Source organism: Heterocephalus glaber, unplaced genomic scaffold (genome assembly GCF_053883595.1).
Source record: "Heterocephalus glaber isolate CG9 unplaced genomic scaffold, H.glaber_assembly_v1.0 deba00001481, whole genome shotgun sequence".
In the NCBI taxonomy this organism is placed as follows: domain Eukaryota; kingdom Metazoa; phylum Chordata; class Mammalia; order Rodentia; family Bathyergidae; genus Heterocephalus; species Heterocephalus glaber.
Genome location: NW_028258317.1, coordinates 28,771,497 through 28,790,673, shown reverse-complemented (window position 1 = coordinate 28,790,673; position 19,177 = coordinate 28,771,497). Strand labels below are relative to the sequence as shown.

Sequence of the window (19,177 nt, the reverse complement as noted above, 5' to 3'; positions counted from 1 at the left end):
TGACTAATAAAAATAAAATGTGAGTGGAAGGTGTGATTCCCAGAAGAAACTTTTGAGAGCTAACCTGTGCTTCTATCAATTTTTCTTTTTCTCCCCACTGAGACAGATATGTTATAAATAGGATTGGCAACGTCACCCTAGATAGAAAAAGGGAGAAGATATGAAGATCTGAGCTGACCTGTAATCAATCTTGGGTTGTCAGAAGCCACTGACATTTGGGGGCTGTTTGCTTCCATAGCATTACATATGCTAGCTAACTGATGTGGCAAACTTACCTCCCCCCCAAAAAAGTATAAATGTGACAGCCCTTCAATTACCTGGATCTATTTCTTTTTTTTTTTTTTTTTTTGGTACTGGGGATTGAACTCCGGTCCTTGCGCTTGCACAGCAGGTGGCCAAACCACTGAGCTAAATCCCTGGCCCCACCTGCATCTGTTTCTACAGTTTCAAGATTAGCTCAAATCTGTGTGCTAACATATTATAAACCTCCTCTAGTTCATGGTACTAGTCTTCCCTTCCTCCTTTCTTGCCCCTCACCTTCTAAGTACTGTGCCTCTCTGTTTTGTAGCCCCAACCATCCTTCCCTGTAATCCAGGTTTGTTCATTTCATGTCTGTCTAGGCTGGTCATAGCCAATGATACTACCCTTCAAATATAAATTTTATTTTTGACAATTCTTTATTTTATATGTATAGCTATTATTTGTATTATATTACATGGGCTATAAAATAATGTTTTAATATATGTTTAGCATTCTGAAAATGATTAGATCAAGCCAATTAATAGAACTATCACCTCACATACTTATTTTTCTTTGTGGTGAAAATATTTAAAACCCACTCTTTCAGTAAGTAAGAAATGCACAGTATTATTCATTATAGTCACCAATCAATCCTCTTTTTACACCATTGTGAGACTTGTCTTCCTTAAGGACTGCTTTGCTATTTACCTCCAATGGTTCAAGGCTCCCTGGTCTTTTAGCCTAGAATTAAGGTTACTGCTTAATTCTTCAAACTCACTGCCTTCCTAAAAGAAACCCTCAGCACCAGCCATACTACCTTGTTCAGAATTCCCTGTGCATCCCTCATAGATTCCCAGAGGAAGATTATAGCGTTGGTGGAATGAAGGAAACATTCCACGGTGCCTCAGGTGACCAAATGACAAACATAAAGATTCAGGTGACTGAGTGAGAAGAGATGCTAATAATCTCCAAATATGGCCACCAAAAACTACTTCCATCCCTGAGCACAAAAGAGCTATTTCCTTTCTCTTAGAATCTGGGCTGGCTTTGTGATTTGCTCTAACCAATGCACATGCAACGGAAGTACTGTTCTGGGACTACCAAGACTATATGAGACCTGGCAAGCTGCTGCTTTATCAGCTTCCACCCCTAAGAGCCAGGGAAGTCCAGGATAGTCTACTGTAGGATAAGAGGCCACACGGAGAGAAAGGCCCTGGGAGATAAGTGGCCATGTGACACTTAACTGCTCCAGCCCAGTTTCCAGCCAAATCAGCCACCTGCATGATCCAGCCAATAGTACATGGGATAAAATAACTGCCCAGATGAGTCCAATCAACCCAAAGACTTGTGGAAAAAATAAACTGTGATTTTATGGAAAAATCTGTTCCATAGCAACAGATACCCAAGACAACAGGTATTCTCCTTACTGGTGCCCAGAATATAGTATCACTCCAGCCCCTCCAGAAAGCCTGAGGGACAGTATTCTTGGCATGATGGCAGGACTAGGCTGCCCATAGGCAACTAAATAGGTAGTAAATTTAAAAAGGGAAGAAAAGGTATAGTTGCACATGATGTGGGAGAAGAAAATGATGGCAGATACTGTGCAATGAGTACTACTAATAGGATGTAAATAAGGCAGAACTACTTTACAACCTACGTGTAACATAAGATCCTTGCTGAAGCTGTGAGCAAGAGCTAGCACAATTCGTCATTTCTGTGGCTCTATCTGTTCCCATCTGTGGTTCTATCCGTAGTAAGGATTCAGAAAGTCAGGTGGTCTCAATAATGAACACATCTCTTTCGACCCCACACTCTGGTTATCAGGAGAGGCCATCAATCCATCATGGGCAGAAGCACAGTCTAAACCACTGGGGCACATGAGCTCCAAGTCCACTAGCAAATCATCAAACTCATTTCTTCTCCTTTGTGGGCACATAATGACAGCCTAAGGTCCCTTGCAGTTAGGTGTGGCTCAGTGACTTCTAGCCAACAGAATGCGGATGGAAATGCTAAGTACATTTCTCAGTCTGGCCATTAAAAAAGCCCCAGTGCCTTCCTCTTTCATGACAACCTTAGAGGTCACAGTGACAAGGGTCCCAGGAAGGCCAGACCCTGATCTCTAATTCATTACTTGGAGAAGTGACCCACTCAAATCAGAACATCCGTTTTAGTGACTAAAATGAATCAGAATCCCAGATGCACTACTGAGATCTAGGCATGTCTTTGTGGCAACTGTCTTACACCTTTTCAACACATCCTAGTTGAAACACTTAACAGCTATACTTGAAAACGTCCTTCAGTACAAAGATATCTAACAAAGGGTCTCCAGATGCTTTGGAAAACTGTAATGCAGAGTTAAAGTGCTTAGCTATTTTCACTATTCAAAATGTTTAATGGATATCTACATCAGGCTTACAGGCTAATCAAAACATCAAGAGAGTTGCACAGAACATGCCGAATCACCCCACATCACCACGCTGCAGACAGGCAGCCACCTGGTTCCACACTACAAAGACACAGAGGACACCAGACCACCAGACCAAGGTACTGAGTCCCGCTGCTCCCAGCCCAGAGGTAGGGGCTTCTGAGCCACTGTCCCACTGTTCCTGGTCCAGAGGAAGGGGCTTCCTGGTCACCATCCCTCCCACCGCTCTCGGCGCAGAGGGAGGGGCTTCTGAGCCACCATCCCACTGCTCCTGGTCCAGAGGAAGGGGCTTCCCGGCCACGATCCCTCACCCTGCTCCCAGCCCACAGGAAAGGGCTTTTGGGTCACCATCCCTACCGCTGCACCTAGCCCCTGTCCCACCTCTCCCCTGTCCCACCTCTCCCAGCTCAGAGGAGGTAATCCGTGCAGGCGCTAACAGCCCCCTACCCCAGTCGAAATGAGAAAACACATAAATAAGTCTCAAAACCAGACTTCCAGATCACCTACAGTAACCCCAAAGGGAAATGAGATGGAACACTCTGATACTCAACCACGTGGACCCACTGAACTGGCGACAAAAGGGGATCTGGAAAAAATGAAAGCAGAAATCATTTCTCAGATAACAGGAGAAATTGTGCCCCTAGTGCAAGACATGATTAATAAATCTAGAGAGGAGCTCAGGAACATGATGGAATCCCAACATAAGAAACAAATGGAATCCATAAAACAGATGCAAATAGATTTCCAGGACATGAAAAACTCCACTGAAAGTCTACACAGCAGAATGAGCCAACTTGAGGACAGAATTTCAGATCTAGAAGATAAGATTGCAATTAGTGACCAGGAAAAGAAAAATTGCTTCAAAATTATAAGAGAACATGAGAAATAAATCCAGCAGCTGCTAGATGATGCAAAGAAGAATAACATAAGACTGACTGGGCTCAATGAAGAAACAGGAGAGAGTGCAGATGACATAAAAAATCTCTTCACAGAAATAATGGCTGAAAACTTCCCAAAACAGGGGAAAAGAGCTTGACATATAGATAAGTGAGGGATATAGGACTCCAAATAGCCTTGATCAAAAAAAATCTACACATAGGCATATAATTGTTAAGATTCCAGAAACACAACAGAAGAACAAAGTTCTCCAAGCAGTCAGAGAAAAGAAACAAATCACATAAAAAGGAAAGCCCATCAGAATCACAGCAGACTTCTCAACACAAACTATCAAGGCAAGAAGCGCTTGGAGTGACATATTCCAAGCCCTAAAAGAAAACAGCCTCCAACCCAGATTGATGTACCTGCAAAACTATCTTTCAAAATGGATGGAGAAATAAGATACTTTCATGACAAAGAGCACCTTCGAAACTTCGTGAATACCAAACCAGCACTCCAAAGAATTTGACACAATATCCTAGGAACAGACATTGAGGATCACAACCCCAGGAAGCAAAGCAGAATGAACCCATCTGGCATGACAAGAAATTAAATGTAAAAGGGGAGAACCCAACAAAAAGAAAAAGTCATGGCAATGACAAATCAATACATTTCAGTTATAACCATCAATGTTAATGGTCTCAATTCACCAATCAAAAGAAATAGACTGGCAGAATGGGTCAAGAAGCAAAATCCAACAATATGCTGCATACAAGAAACACACTTAATTCAAAAGGAAACTCATAGACTGAAAGTTAAAGGGTAGAAAACAATACTCCATGTGACAGGAACCCGAAAAAAAGCAGGAGTAGCTATCCTCTTGGCAGATTAAGTAGATTTCAAACCAACACTGATTAAGACAGACGAAGAAGGACACTACATCCTTGTAAAGGGAACAATCCAAGAGGAAGAGATGACAATGATAAATATCTATGCACCAAACACTAGTGCACCCAACTATATCAAACAAATACTAACAGACATGAAAAGTCATATATGCACTAATACAGTTGTAGTGGGGGACCTCAACACCCCACTGTCACAAATAGATAGATCAACTAGACTAAAAATAAGTAACAAAATACTAGAACTCAATTGAACTCTTGAACAAATGAACTTCACAGGTATTTACAGTCTTCCACCCCACAAAATCAGAATACACATTCTTCTCAGCTGCACATGGGACATTCTCAAAAATAGACCACATACTCACACATAGAACATGTTTAAGTAAGTGCAAAGGAATTCAAGTTATCCCCTGTATATTATCAGACCATAGGGCAATGAAATTGGAGATCAATAGCAAAAGAAACTGGAAAAATTTCATAAACACATGGAAATTGAACAACACACTTCTGAATAACCAATGGGTCACAGAGGAAATTAAAGAAGAAATCAGACAGTTCCTTCAATTAAATGACAATGCCAGTACAACATATCTGAATCTATGGGACACAATGAAAGCAGTCTTTCGAGGGAAATTCATAGCAGTGAATACGCATATTAGGAAAACAGAACAAGTCCAATTAAACAAACTCATGCTCAACCTCAAGCTTCTAGAAAAGGAAGAACAGGACAACCTCAAAGCTCACACAAGGGAGGAAATTACAAAGATGGGAGGAGAAATGAATTCAATGGAGACTAAGAGAATGATACAAAAAATCAATGAGGCCCAGCGTTGGTTCTTCGAAAGAATCAACAAAATTGACAAATCTTTAGCCAACCTTGTCAGAAAAAGGAAGGAAAAGGCCCAAATCTATGCAATTAGGAATGAAAAGGGTGAAATTACAAGAGACCCAGCAGAAATCCAGAGGATTATCAATACCTACTTCCAGAACCTATATGCCACTAAGATGGACAACACAGAAGAAATGGACAGATTCCTAGATACAGATGAATTACCAAAGTTGAACGAAGAAGACTTAAAAATTCTGAACAACCCAATATCAACCAATGAAATTGAAAAGGTAATTAAAAACTTATCAACTAAGAAAAGCCCAGGCCATGATGGCTTCACTGCTGAATTCTACAAGACATTTAGAGAGGAACTGCTGCCACTACTGTTTCAACTCTTCAATGAAATTGAAAGGGAAGCAATACTCCCAAATTCATTCCTGGAAGCAAGCATCACCTTGATCCCCAAAGCAGAGAAAGACCCAACTGAAAAAGGGAACTATAGGCCAATCTCACTAATGAACATAGATGCAAAAATCCTTCATAAGATACTGGCAAACAGAATGCAGAAGATCATCAAGAAGATCATACACCCTGATCAAGTGGGATTCATCCCAGGGATGCAGGAATGGTTCAACATATGCAAATCAATCAATGTAATACACTATATCAATAGAGCCATGGACAAAAACCGTATCATTATCTCCAAAGACACAGAAAAAGCATTTGACAAAATCCAACATGCATTTATGATTAAAACCCTATAAAAACTTGGAATAGATGGTGTCTACCTCAAACTGATAGAAGCCATCTATGAAAAACCAACAGCCAATATCATACTAAATGGTCAAAAACTGAAATCCTTCATATTAAAATCAGGAACAAGACAAGGATGTCCACTATCACCACTCTTGTTCAATATAGTTCAGGAAACATTAGCCACGGCAATTAGACAAGAGAAAGAAATAAAAGGAATAAAGATAGGAAATGAAGAAGTCAAATTGTCATTATTTGCAGATGACATTGATACTCTATATGGAAGACCCCAAGAACTCCATCAAAAGTCTTCTAGACTTAATAACCCAATTCAGTCAAGTAGCTGGTTACAAGGCCAACACACAAAAATCAATAGCTTTCCTCTACACAAATGACAGACTCACTGAGAGAGAAATAGGGCAAATAATTCTTTTCACAATACCATCCAAAAAATGGAAATACCTCGGAATCGTCCTAACAAAAGAAATCAAAGACCTCTTCTCTGAAAACTATGGCACTCTGAAAAGAGAGATTGAAGATGATATCAGAAAATGGACAGACATCCCCTGCTCCTGGGTAGGAAGGATTAATAGAGTGAAAATGGCCATACTTCCAAAACTGCTATATAGATTCAATGCAATTCCAATTGAGATCCCAGCAGCACACTTCACAGACCTTGAGAAAACAATCCAAAAATTCATTTGGAACAAGAAGAGACCCAGAATAGCAAAAGCAATTCTAGGTAACAGAGATATGGCAGGGGGTATCACAATCCCCAACTTGAAACTCTACTACAAAGCTACTGTGATAAAAACAGCATGGTACTGGCAAAGAAACAGACTTGAGGACCAGTGGAACAGATGAGAAGATGCAGAAACAACGCCAGACACACTCAGCCATCTCATCTTCGACAAAGGAGCCAAACACCCTCACTGGAGGAAAGATAGCCTCTTTAATAAATGGTGCTGGAAAAATTGGTCTTCAACTTGCCAAAGATTAAAACTAGACCTGTATCTCTCACCATGCACTAAACTAAAATCAAAATGGATTAAAGATCTAAATATTAAAATAGAAATTCTGAACCAGTTGGAACAGAGGTTAGGTAGAACCCTTGAAGACATCGGTGTAGGAAAAGATTTTATGAACAAAACCTCAGTTGCCCGTGAAGTAGCACAAACAATCAACAAGTGGCATCTCTTCTTATTAAAAGGCTTCTAAACAGCAAGAGAAACCACCAGCAGTGTGAAGAGACAACCCACAATGTGGGGAAAAATCTTCACCTGCTCTTCCTCAGACAAAGGTCTACTATCTCAAATCTATAAAGAACTTAAAAAGATCCGTCCTCCCACATTTAAAGACCCAGTCCAAAAATGGGCATCTGAAATGAACAGACATTTCTCAGACAAAGAAGTAGAAATAGCAAATAAATACATGAAAAAATGTTCAACATCACTGGTCATTCGAGAGATGCAAATGAAAACAACACTGAGATGCCACTTCACTCCAGAAAGAATGGCTGCTATCATGAAATCAACCAATAACAAATGCTGGCGGGGCTGTGGGGAAAGAGGAACCCTGCTCCACTGCTGGTGGGAGTGTAGACTGGTGCAAGCACCGTGGAAATCAGTATGGAGATACCTCAAAGAACTAGGACTGGAAGTCCCATTTGACCCTGCTATTCCACTGCTGGGGATCTTCCCCAAAGAATTAAAAGAATCATACCACAGTGATATGTGTGTGCCCATGTTCATAGCAGCACAGTTTGTAATAGCTAAAACTTGGAAACAGCCCAAATGTCCATCAAATGGAGACTGGATAAAGAAAATGTGGGGTTTTTTTATAAAATGGAGTACTACTCAGCCATAAAAAATGAGAAATTAGAGACATTTATAGCTAAGTGGATGCACATTGAGGTGATACTCTTAAGTGAAATAAATAGGACACACATGAATAAATACCGAATAGTTTCTCTGGTGTGAGAAACTGAAAGTGTAAATAAGGACTCAATGTATAATAGGTAATGTGAAATAGGAAGAAAAGGGGCAAAGGGGAAGGAAGTGGGAGGGCTAGGGGAAAGGATACAAGGGAATGGGATTAATATGAGAAAATGGAAAAATAGGAACAAAATCTTTGTAAATAGGGAGGAATGGAGGGGTTGAAGGGAGGGCTGGGCAAGGGTGAAAAATAAGAACCAAGAGAGACTATGCAAAGGTGCAAATTTCCAATGATGAATGTCATTATATGTATACCTAAAATGTACCATTGATTAGGATGAATAATCGATAATGTAAAATAGGAAGAAAAGGTTCAAAGGGGTAGGGGTAGTGGGAGGGGCAGGAGAAAGGAAAGAAGGGAAAGGAAAAATGATGAGAAATGGAAAAAATGGAAATAAAGTCTTTGTAAATAGGGAAGGGTGGAGGGGGTGAAGGGAGAGCTAGGAATGGGGAAAAAATAAGAACCAAGATGCATTATGTGAAGGTACAATTCCCAATGAGAAATGTAATTGTGTTGTATACCTACAATGTACCAATAAAATAATTTAATAAAAAAACCCCAAAACATCAAGAGTCTCCACTTTGGCCTAGGATACATTATCCCAGCCCAGAAACACTAGCAATGCCATGACAATCAGGAGCATTGAGCTACAATTTTGGCAAGATAACTATTAGTTTGAAATAAGTCAATAAAACCTTTCATTAGATAACATGAAAAAGAAACCTGGTAGTACAAAAATTTGGAACTAAGCTGGGCATGGTGGCACATGCTCATATTATAATTTCAGAACTCTGGGAGACTGAGGTAGGAGGATCCCAAGTTCAAGCCCAGCCTGTCTCAAAATTTTAAAATACAGTGGTAACTTGGATGGCGAACACTTTTGTTTTTGAACAGTTTGATTCACAAACAGAAGCGCTTGGCAAAATTTTGTTTTTGTGAACTCTGCATGGGATCACAAACACAACTGCAGGCCATCTTTCCTGCATGAACATGGCCATCTCTTCCAGAATTGTGCAACAAATTAAGTTTGTAAACTAAGGAACTACTGTAAATAGGTCTGGGGATACAGACAGCTTAGGGCAAAGGACCTGGGTTCAATCTCCAGTACTAAAACACAAACATATATATACACACACACACAGTTTATTCCTTTCATGGTTTTTTTTCCCTTAAGAAAAGGAGGCATCACAACAGTGAGGTACAAAAGCAGAATCAATGATTACCAAGATACTCATGAATATTACTCTATCTTTTTGAAAGCATCAAGATTGAACCAACTGGGCTGGGGATTTAGCTCAGTGGTTCTGTCACCTGCCTCGAAAGCACAAGGTCCTGAGTTCGATCCCTGGTCCAAAAAAAAAAAAAAAAAGATTGAACCAACAGACTGGATCATTTTGGTCATGTTAATCTTTCTGAACTTCAATTTCTTTTAACTTCCTTCTTCCATTTACCTGCAGTAGCTCTCAAGCCAGGGGGTCCTGAGCATCACTGGAGGGCTTGTTAAAAGCAGATCACTAGGTTCCACCCTCAACAGGTCTGGAGTCGGGGCCAAGAATGTGCATTTCTAACAAGCACCCAGGACAGGGTTCTCCAAAAACAGAATCGATGTCATGTGTATAGACAGAAAAGGGGAGAGAAGAAAAAAGGAGAAGGTGGAAAAAAGGAAGGAGCGAGGGAAATGAAAGGAGAGAGGGAGATTAAGATTGACCTTGACTAATTCTAAGGAACTGACTCCCGTGACTGTAGGCCTGGCGCATCTACAGTGTGTAGGGCAGGCCAGCAGGCAAGACATTCTAGCAGGAGTCAGTGTTGTAGTCTTGCATCTGCAAGTAGTGTGGAACAGAAATCCTCTCTTTTTCTGAGACCTCAATCAATTTTTTTTCCTACAGCTTTCAACTGATTAGATGAAGCCCCCAGAAAATAGAGAATAAACTGCTTTACTCAAAGTCTACTGATTTAACTGTTACTCTAAAAAGCACCTTCACAGCAAGGTCTAGACTGGTGTTTGACAAACATCTGGGCACCACAACCGTGCCAATTTGACACCTAAAGTAAACCATCACATAGGGTGATGCTGACGTCCTGGAATTCCTCTAAGAGCCACTGCTCAATACGGTAGTGCTGCAGATAAATTAGCTAAGAGAAGTAGCAAAGAATTTTCAATTATAATGGCCTCTTCTACTCTCTTTTACAGGCCTTTACATTTTTAATCAAGCAGAGAAACCAGATTTTTGTCATCTAAATATCTGAGAATGTGCTTGTATGAAGTGAATATGCAGAATGGTTGCTTCTTAAATTCAAATCAGCAATTTCTGAATTAGCCATTTGTTTATGTTACCTAGGCCCCTTCTCAATGCCCTAAATATAAAAATCAAAAGTTTAATTTATGGTCCTGAGATCACCATCCTCATCTGACAGAGACAAACACTAGAAGTTACTATGGTTCTCCATCCAACCTTAGTCTTTCTCCCATCTCCATAAATATAAATGTAGAAATCTGAATTTCAAAATTATGCCACTATTCTGACCAGGCATTTAATAGTTAGATGTCATATAAACACAATGAATAATTTCATTATGTTGAAAAGTTGTAAAATAATGATATAAATGAAATGCTAATTATTCTCTTTTAAAAGAGATGTTTCCTACTAGGATTACATTCTTGCTTTTTTGACACATTTTTAAAAATCTGCATTTCACAGCAGTTAGGAAACAGCAGAATTTGGTTCTGATTTAATCAGATGAGAACTAATTCAGCTCTGGGCCAAAATGACACTTGGTGGGAGAGGTTGGGAGGCTTTCACACTACATTTAAAAAAATAAAATACACATCCCTTTCACTCTTCCCTTGAACTTTCACTCTGCTTGATACTATTCTTAGATTTTAATTCCTAATTCCCCAAAGGGTAGAGAAAAGCCATTTAATATAAGAGAATGCAGGAAATCTTTAATAAGGCTTTTGCGATACTAGGATCAAATGATCCTCTTTTGAAAAACTCATTTTGGCAAAGGAGACAATAGTAACTATATAGATATAGATACACACATATACATATAATCATATACATACACATATACATATACGTATCTTTTTTTACCAAACTGATACACCAAAAATATTTGTAACATCTTTTTTCTAAGTTCATTACTACTGTGTTTGCAAATTATGCTCCGCAAAGTTCTCTGTAATAGGTGTTAAGAAAAAAGTTAATCAGATGAGGGGAGCTCTGGGTTTACCAAGCTCTAAGTCTGATATTTTAAAATGCTAATATATACACTGTGACTGTTAAAATGTGTTCATGCATGCACATGAGCATAAAGTACTCACTAATTCCAAACTTATTTGCTCATGATTGACTTTTGTTTCTCCTCAGAACATCTCTTAGGATTGGTGTTCTATCTAAACATGCTAGAAAATGGCTTAAAGATGTACTCAGGGAGAATGGACACTAACAACTGATGGACTTCTGTTTAAGTGGATGCTTGTAAATATTAAGTCTCTTTTTGTACCCGAATCAAATTCAAGTCAGTAAGGCTGAGTTTTTAACTGAGGGAAAAAAAGCAGAGTGTAAGCCTTAGAAATAGCTCTGTTTCTTTAGTTTTTCCAACATTATAAAACATCCATTTCCTTAATAATAGTGTGGACAAATGTTATAACAACTGCCAAATACTCTAGGGAGAAAACTAATGTAATATAACAAAAGAAACTAAAATATCAATTGAAGTTATTTATAGATTTTCAGCTTACAAAGGATTTTTTTCTTCTTCATGCTGTTCTGGTTTTTATAAATTTCCTAAAAAGTACTATATTTTTCTAATCAGAAAGTAAATATAAATATTCTTTTAAAAGGCAGTTTAATGTTCTTTCTTTTCAGGGGACCTTTTATAATGTAAATATAGCATCATCATTTCATCTTCATAACCCAAAGGAGAATATAGAAAACCTAATCAAATATTAAAACAAAAACTTAGAAAATGGGCAAAAGTGTTAAACTTGCCTTTGTTGTCTCTGTCATAGTTTACAAATTTTCTTTCTTAAGAAAGGGAAATGTACACTTTCACAAGAGATATGCTGCAAAGCACCAGACATCTATATTTTGGCTAACTAGAACTCAACTAGGAAAATAAATAGCATTATAGTTACTCCTATAATATAATATATTACAGTTACTTCTATAATACTTCTATAACAGAGAAATTACTTCTGGAATGGCTTCTAATGACTAAGGGGAATAATGCCCACCACAAACACACAAGATAGCACATCCTAATCACTATACCCTGTGAATATTGTTACTTTTCATGGTACAGTGAGATTTTGCAGATAAGATCAATTTCGAGATCTTGAGATTATCTCAGATCATCTGTGAGGACTTTAAATTCAACCCCACATTCTTACAAGACAGAATAAAGGAGATGTGACACTGGTGAAGATCACAGAGGCAGATTGCAGGACATGGTCACAGCCAAGGAATGTCAGGAGCCAGGACAACTGAAGAAGCAGGGAATGAATACTCCCTTAGAGGTTCCAGAGGGGAGAAGGGCTCTGTTCATACTTTGGTTATATTTCCATGGAACAGATTTCAGAATTCTGGCCTTTATAACTATAAAAGTAATTTTTTTGGTTGTTTTTAAGCCACCAAATTTGTGGTTCTTTGCAAAAGCAGAATGAAAACTAATGCAATATCCTAGAGCAAGGCATGAAGTAGCCTCAATAATCCACGAGACAGACCCAGCTTACCAGTTCCTGAAGACAATCCCACCTTTGGCGACTGTCCCTTGGCCCTGGTGCAAGGATGAGCAGGGCACTGGCGTACAAGCTCTGGGTGTAGTGCCCTTGGGTCACACGCTATTGGACAGTGTTAACTCTTAACTCAAAGGCATGAGCTCAGTCATGGGAAAACTTAGGTAAGGTCTATTTGTTATTAAATACATGTTTCCTAAGATTTTTAGTTTATGTTTAAAATTAACTCTTTGGTCAGGAAATTATTTAAACATACCTGAAAGAATTGTATTATTTATATACCTACAGTGCCTATGTCAAACAAAAAGCACTACAAATCTAGAAACCAGAGAATGTTTTCAATGGGAAACAAATGAGAGACAGTTCACTTACCTTAGTTATTGATTAAACTTTGGAAGAACAAAACATGTATGTGGAAAACATCAGCGACTGAAGAATTGCTGTACTTGTAAATCAAATTCATTCCACTTCTAAGTTCCATTATCTCCTGGGAGTACCAAAATTGAAAAGAGGTTATTGCTTTTAAAGGTTTAATTTATATTTAGGCCCTTCAACAGCAAGTTCAATGATTTATCACATTGAATTCTAATTCTCTTCCTATACTGAATTCTAGAAAACCATTTCCTTTTAACATTAGTGATAGTAAGACACATGCCACATTTACAAGAATGACTTAGTCCTCAAAAGAAAAAAAGTAATTTATGTATCAGTTAGTTGAATAAGACATTGTTACTATCACGGTGATAAAAGTAGAAGTTCTTTGTACAAGAAGTACTATTAGGCATGGTATAGTTTTTCAGGTAGAAAATTTTAGAAAATCTCGCTTTACAAAATGATACAGTGCTGAAAATGTGCAACAAATATGAAAAGAATTACATGTATGTATATATGAACACTAGAGCACAGACACTAGAGCACACTAGAGCACAGACAGAATCTAAACAACTCACTTTTCTTCAGAGGGACTTACTCCCCTTTTCCTACCACTTCACTTCCACACCACACTCCACATAAAGTGGGTTACAACCTCAAAGGAAAGTAACGCAAATTTAAATCTGAAAGTAGATTACAGCATAGACTTGACAGCTGTTGCACAACTCATTTCATATCCTTCATGGGAATACAGCTGGACTGGATTTCCCAACCTCATCTACAGTTACAGTTGAAAGTAAAACTGAGACCTGGCCAATCAAAAGAAGGTATAATGGTGCACATTGCTCTCAGGCCTGGCCATCAGACTCCCCAAAACAAACTTCCACACTTCCTTCCCCTCAGCACCATCCTTGGGGGCCAAGTGTTAAAGAAGGCTGGTGGGCTCACAAAAGGCAAGGAGTCTAGAAAGATACTAATAAACTACTGGCATTTATTTCTTGCAATAACAAACACAAGCTTTACTAATGCAATAGTCAAGCTTTATTTGCTTATAGTTAATTCAGTGGAAACAAAAACACATGTGCCAGAAGTCAAGGACAAAACTGAAAACAAAGTAAACTCATCAAGCTAAGGAAACAGGACAAGGAGACAAAGACCTAATGATGCATGGCCCCATATTATGAATGAAATGTGTGCAGGGTCTCGAAGTTTTTGTGGAAACAGTAACAACAAGTGATGCTGTGGGAATGGCAGCATTCTCAAACAGCAGACAGACCGTGGGCAAAAAAACTGTATGATGCCAGAGAATGTGGGCCTTGCAGGGATGGGAACAAGCAAGAAAGTGATGAGACCACAAATACAGGAAGGAGGTGGTAACCACAGGCTCAGGATTCTCTGTGATGCAGTCATATATCAGCACTAGTGCCTAATCATGTGGATAACATTGCTGAGGACACTGGACTTCACTGTAAGACAGTGAAAAGTCACTGGAGGTTTTAATGGCAGGTCCAGAGTCAAAACTGTGATTTGGGGAAAGCATCCACACCTTAGTTAGAAGACAGGTTTTTTCCTCCAGGGGATGGGGTACTTATGGAAGGAAATAAATCAGGCTTACCAGCTACTGGAATTCTTGCATCACCAATCAAAGGTTCTACAAGTGACTTTTGAAAATGTACCCAAGGAAATATTTTCCTAAAGGCATATATTCATTTAGGCAAATGACTCCTTTATAAATCTAAAAGTTCTATTATTTTTATATATTTTCTATTGTACACTTATGACAGAGAATTTCCACATCTCCTTCTACATTCATATTAAAGGATAGAGTACACACATGCACACACATATGTGCCACACACACGGGGGAGGGGAGAGAAAATAAATACAAAGTAACATTCCATCTATCTAGAGCTTTGTCTATCAAACAATCATACCCATGTGAACCTTCTCAAAAGTGAAAAGTCTAAGAGGCAAAGAAAGATGTCATACTGGCTACTATTCTAAAGGCACAGCACTTTTCTCATAGGAATGTCTCTCAAAAGCTTACCTTGAAAACTTAAATTGTATGGAAGTAAAATTATACAGAAAAGGTAAACATCTAATTTTTAAAAAATTAATAGACTTTAGAGCATTTTTAGGTCACAGAAAAAAAGTGCAAAAGGTTCCCATATACCTTCCTTTTTTCCTGCTCTACATATAATTTCCCCTATTATTAACATTTTACATGAATGTGGTATGTTTGCCAGATTTCAGAACCACCATTGTTAACTAAAGTCAACAGTTGACATTAGGAATCACTCTGAGTTGTATGTGCCGTAGGTTTTGACAAATGTATAATGTCAAGTGTTCACCCTTATAGTATCACCAAATAATTTCAGTCCATAAACCCCATGCCCCACTAGCTTATCCTCTGTATCATTCTCCTTCTGAACATCTGACAACCACTGATCTTTACACTACCTCTATAGTTTTGCCTTTCCTAGCATATACATGGTGCAGCCTTTTCAGCGTCTTTCACTTGGTAATATGCACTCAAATTCCTCTATGTCCTTTCATGCCTAGGTGGCTTATTCCTTTTATCACTGAATAATATCCCACTGTATGAATGTAAACAGTTTGCTTATCCATTTGACTACTGAACAGGATCTTGACTGCTTCTAATGTTTGCCAATTATGCATAAAGTACTATAAATACATAACTAAAAACCTGACTGCTGGATTATATGGTATAACCATGGTGATTTTTGTAAAAACTGCTACATTGCCTTCCACATTGGCTATATCATTTTGCATTCCCACCATCAATAAATGAGTTTCTGCTGTTCCACAATCTCTCATCAGCATTTAATACTATCAATTTTTGGGGGGTATTAGCAATTCTAATACATGTGTTTCGGTATCTCACTGTGGTTTTAGTTTCCAATTTCTTAATGACATTTGAAGTTGAGCATCTTTTCATATGCTTATTTCCCATCCATATACATTCCTAGGTGAAGTGTCTATTTAGCTTTTTGTTTATTTGTTAACTGGTTGTTTTCATATTGCTAAATTTATTGAGTTCTTGTATATCTTGGACAATAGTTCATTATGCAAAGACTTTCTCTTAGACTGTGACTTGTCTTTTCACTCTCTAATAGTACCTTTGCATAGCTAAAGTTTTTCTTTAAGGTTGGCTCCTTTCATGGATCATGTTTTTGGCATTGTATCTAAAAAGTCATAATCAAACCAAGGTTACTTAGATATTTCCCTTGGTTACTTTCCAGGAGTTTTACAGTTTACCATTTACATTTAAAACCATGATTTGTCTTGAACTAATTTTTGTGAAAGATATAAAGTCTATGTTTAAATTCATGTTTTTTGCACATAGTATATTATCCAGGTGTTCCAGAACCATTTTTTAAGAAGACTATGGTTTCTCCATTGGACTGCATTTGCCCTTTTGTTAAAGACCAGTTGACAGTATTTGTGTGAGTCCACTTCTGGGCTCTCTATTCTGTTCTACTGATCTAAGTCTTTCACCAATAATACATTTAATTACTGGAGCCTTACAGTAAGTCTTGAAGTCAGCTAGTGATTTTTAAATTGTTAATTAGAAAGGAGGAAAAAAGACCATAAGAACATTCATTGGTAATTCATTAATTTAAGGAAAGAAGTGCCTAGAAGCACCCTAGACAGCACCCTAGACTATTCAGTTAGACAGATCATAGTATGAAGACAATGTAGGCAGAGCCCTCAACTGAGCCAGATGAATGAGAAAGAAATAAAGTTTGGCTATTTTAAGGCAAAAAGATCTGGAAAGTGTTATTATTGCCATATAAATCTAGCTGATCCTAGCTGCAGAACCCTGGTCCAGGAATACTTCTGACAACCTTATAGAAAACTACTTTTGATCTCTGAATCCTTCAAAAACTGAACAAATAAGCACCAAAAAAGAAGGAAAAAAAACCCACCTCTAAGTGGAGCTACATAATATTTGATATGGCACTTTTAATAATAAAAAGTAAAACCTTCAGCTTTTGCTGATGTACAGAATTCTCCACAATTATTCAGGTGTTCTAGAGTATTTGCACTCAATAAAGAAAGAAAATTTAGTTTGAACTTCAGGCAAGTAGGGAATCTTACTACACAACAGAGCAAAGTATCTCTCTTCCACCACTGTGCAGATGTTGGCAGCCTGGACAGGAAAACAGAACAGAGAGTGGGCAGAGTCCCTGCAGTGTAACTTAACAGAGACAGCAGCTGGCCAACAATCATGTAGTCACATACCATATTCTGAATAACAAACTAGATTCAAACCACTGGTGAGCAATGCAAAAAACTTTGTAATTAAAGTTTTGATTGATTTCATTAGAAGAGGTTGAGAAACCCATGTAGTAAAAGTGATTCCAGAACAGACTTGCAGGAAAGAAGAGAAGCAACGCAGAACACACAGGACCATCAACAGAGAACCAAAGAACAACCAGACTGGCCAAGGGGAGACTACCCCAGCTATGAGATTGATACATCCACACCAGATCACTGGGGAGGAACAGCTAAGCGTTATCACATTGTATTCTTTGAACTATGTAATGATCATGCATATTCACATTTTTAAATATAAGACGTTTTAATTAATAATGCAGTAGGCCTCAGTATACAAGGGTGTACAGTCCAGATACTGCTGCTATGGTAAATGACTTTTTCTGGGAACATGACCATTTGTTTATGTATTATCCACATCAGTTTTAGCACTGCAACAGAGCTGAGCAGTTGCAACAGAGACTACCTGCTTGTAAAAGCCTATCAGGCCCTTTCCACATAGAAAAAATTTGTTGACTCCTAATGTAGAATACATGATTTAGTCATCCAACAAGTGCTTTTCTTGTTTTGAGGAAACTCACGTTATAAGAACACACCTACTATCTTTGCTTTAAAGGCCCTGTCAACTAATGTCAATATTCTTATACATCCAAGAAAGTGTTATTGGCACATACTTTGAGGAGAGGTACTGTGAGGTTTGGTTAAGGGACGTGTACTCTTCAATCTTTTGGTTCATACTCTTTTATCAAGAGGACATGTTAACTCCCTTTCTCCCTATCTATCCCTGTCTCTGTTAAGTTACAGTGCAGGGGCTCTGCCCACTCTCTGTTCTGGTTTCCTGTCCAGGCTGCCAACATCTGCACAGTGGTGGAAGAGAGATACTTTGCTCTGTTGCGTAGTAAGATTCCCTACTTGCCTGAAGTTCAAACTAAATTTTCTTTCTTTATTGAGTGCAAATACCCTAGAACACCTGAATAATTGTGGAGAATTCTGTACATCAGCAAAAGCTGAGGGTTTTACTTTTTATTATTAAAAGTGCCATATCAAATATTATGTAGCTCCACTTTATTTTTAAAAGATTAGAAGATGATTCTAGCAACCACTGGAGGTAGTATTAGTTTGCTTTTTTTTTTTTTAGTATTAGTTTGCTTTTATGTAATTCAGTAATTACAATGATAAAAAATCATTAAAACATTAAATGCTGAGTGTAAGAGTAAAAAATATAAATCATATCAATTTTCTAAGAAATGATCAAGAAAAATGATGACTTGTATAAATTATGGTACATACATACTCATAGTGTGGATGGCATATTGTCCTTAGAATACTGAATTAGGTGTCCGAGTAGTCACAGGGAAATATGTTAACAGTGTGGTAGTGAGTGAGAAAAGCTAGTCACAACACAATGAATCTCATGTTTCAGTTTTAAAAATAAATTAATGTCCAAATATAGGCATGGAAAAGAATGAAAATATATGTGTCAAAATGTTAATAAATGTATGCATTAAAAAAGGGTATTTTTTTTCTTTTGTTTCTCTGTACTTTTAAATTTTCACCAGTGAACATGGATTCCTTTTCATTATTGAAAAGACTGATCTGGGGTCCTATAATAGGAATGTCCAAAGTGTAAAAATTCATCAAGTTCTACTCTTATGTGTGCCTTTGGGACTATATATATTACACTTCAACAAAACATGTTTTAAAAAATAAAACAGAGCTCAAAAGGGAAAGAAAAA

General features: G+C 38.0%; 1 long non-coding RNA gene across 2 annotated transcripts in view; it reads right to left on the bottom strand.

Annotated features, from left to right (window-relative positions):
- The window catches only part of LOC147825876 (uncharacterized), a 78,976-nt gene extending 61,756 nt beyond the window's left edge, over positions 1–17,220 (bottom strand). The window contains exon 1 of one of the 2 annotated variants that reach the window (XR_015440048.1): positions 13,143–17,220. This is a non-coding gene — a long non-coding RNA (uncharacterized LOC147825876). Of the gene's footprint in view, positions 1–12,767; positions 13,008–13,142 lie in introns of those variants that run through there. The other variant, XR_015440049.1, reaches the window with a different exon arrangement.
- Between the last annotated feature and the right edge of the window lie 1,957 nt (positions 17,221–19,177).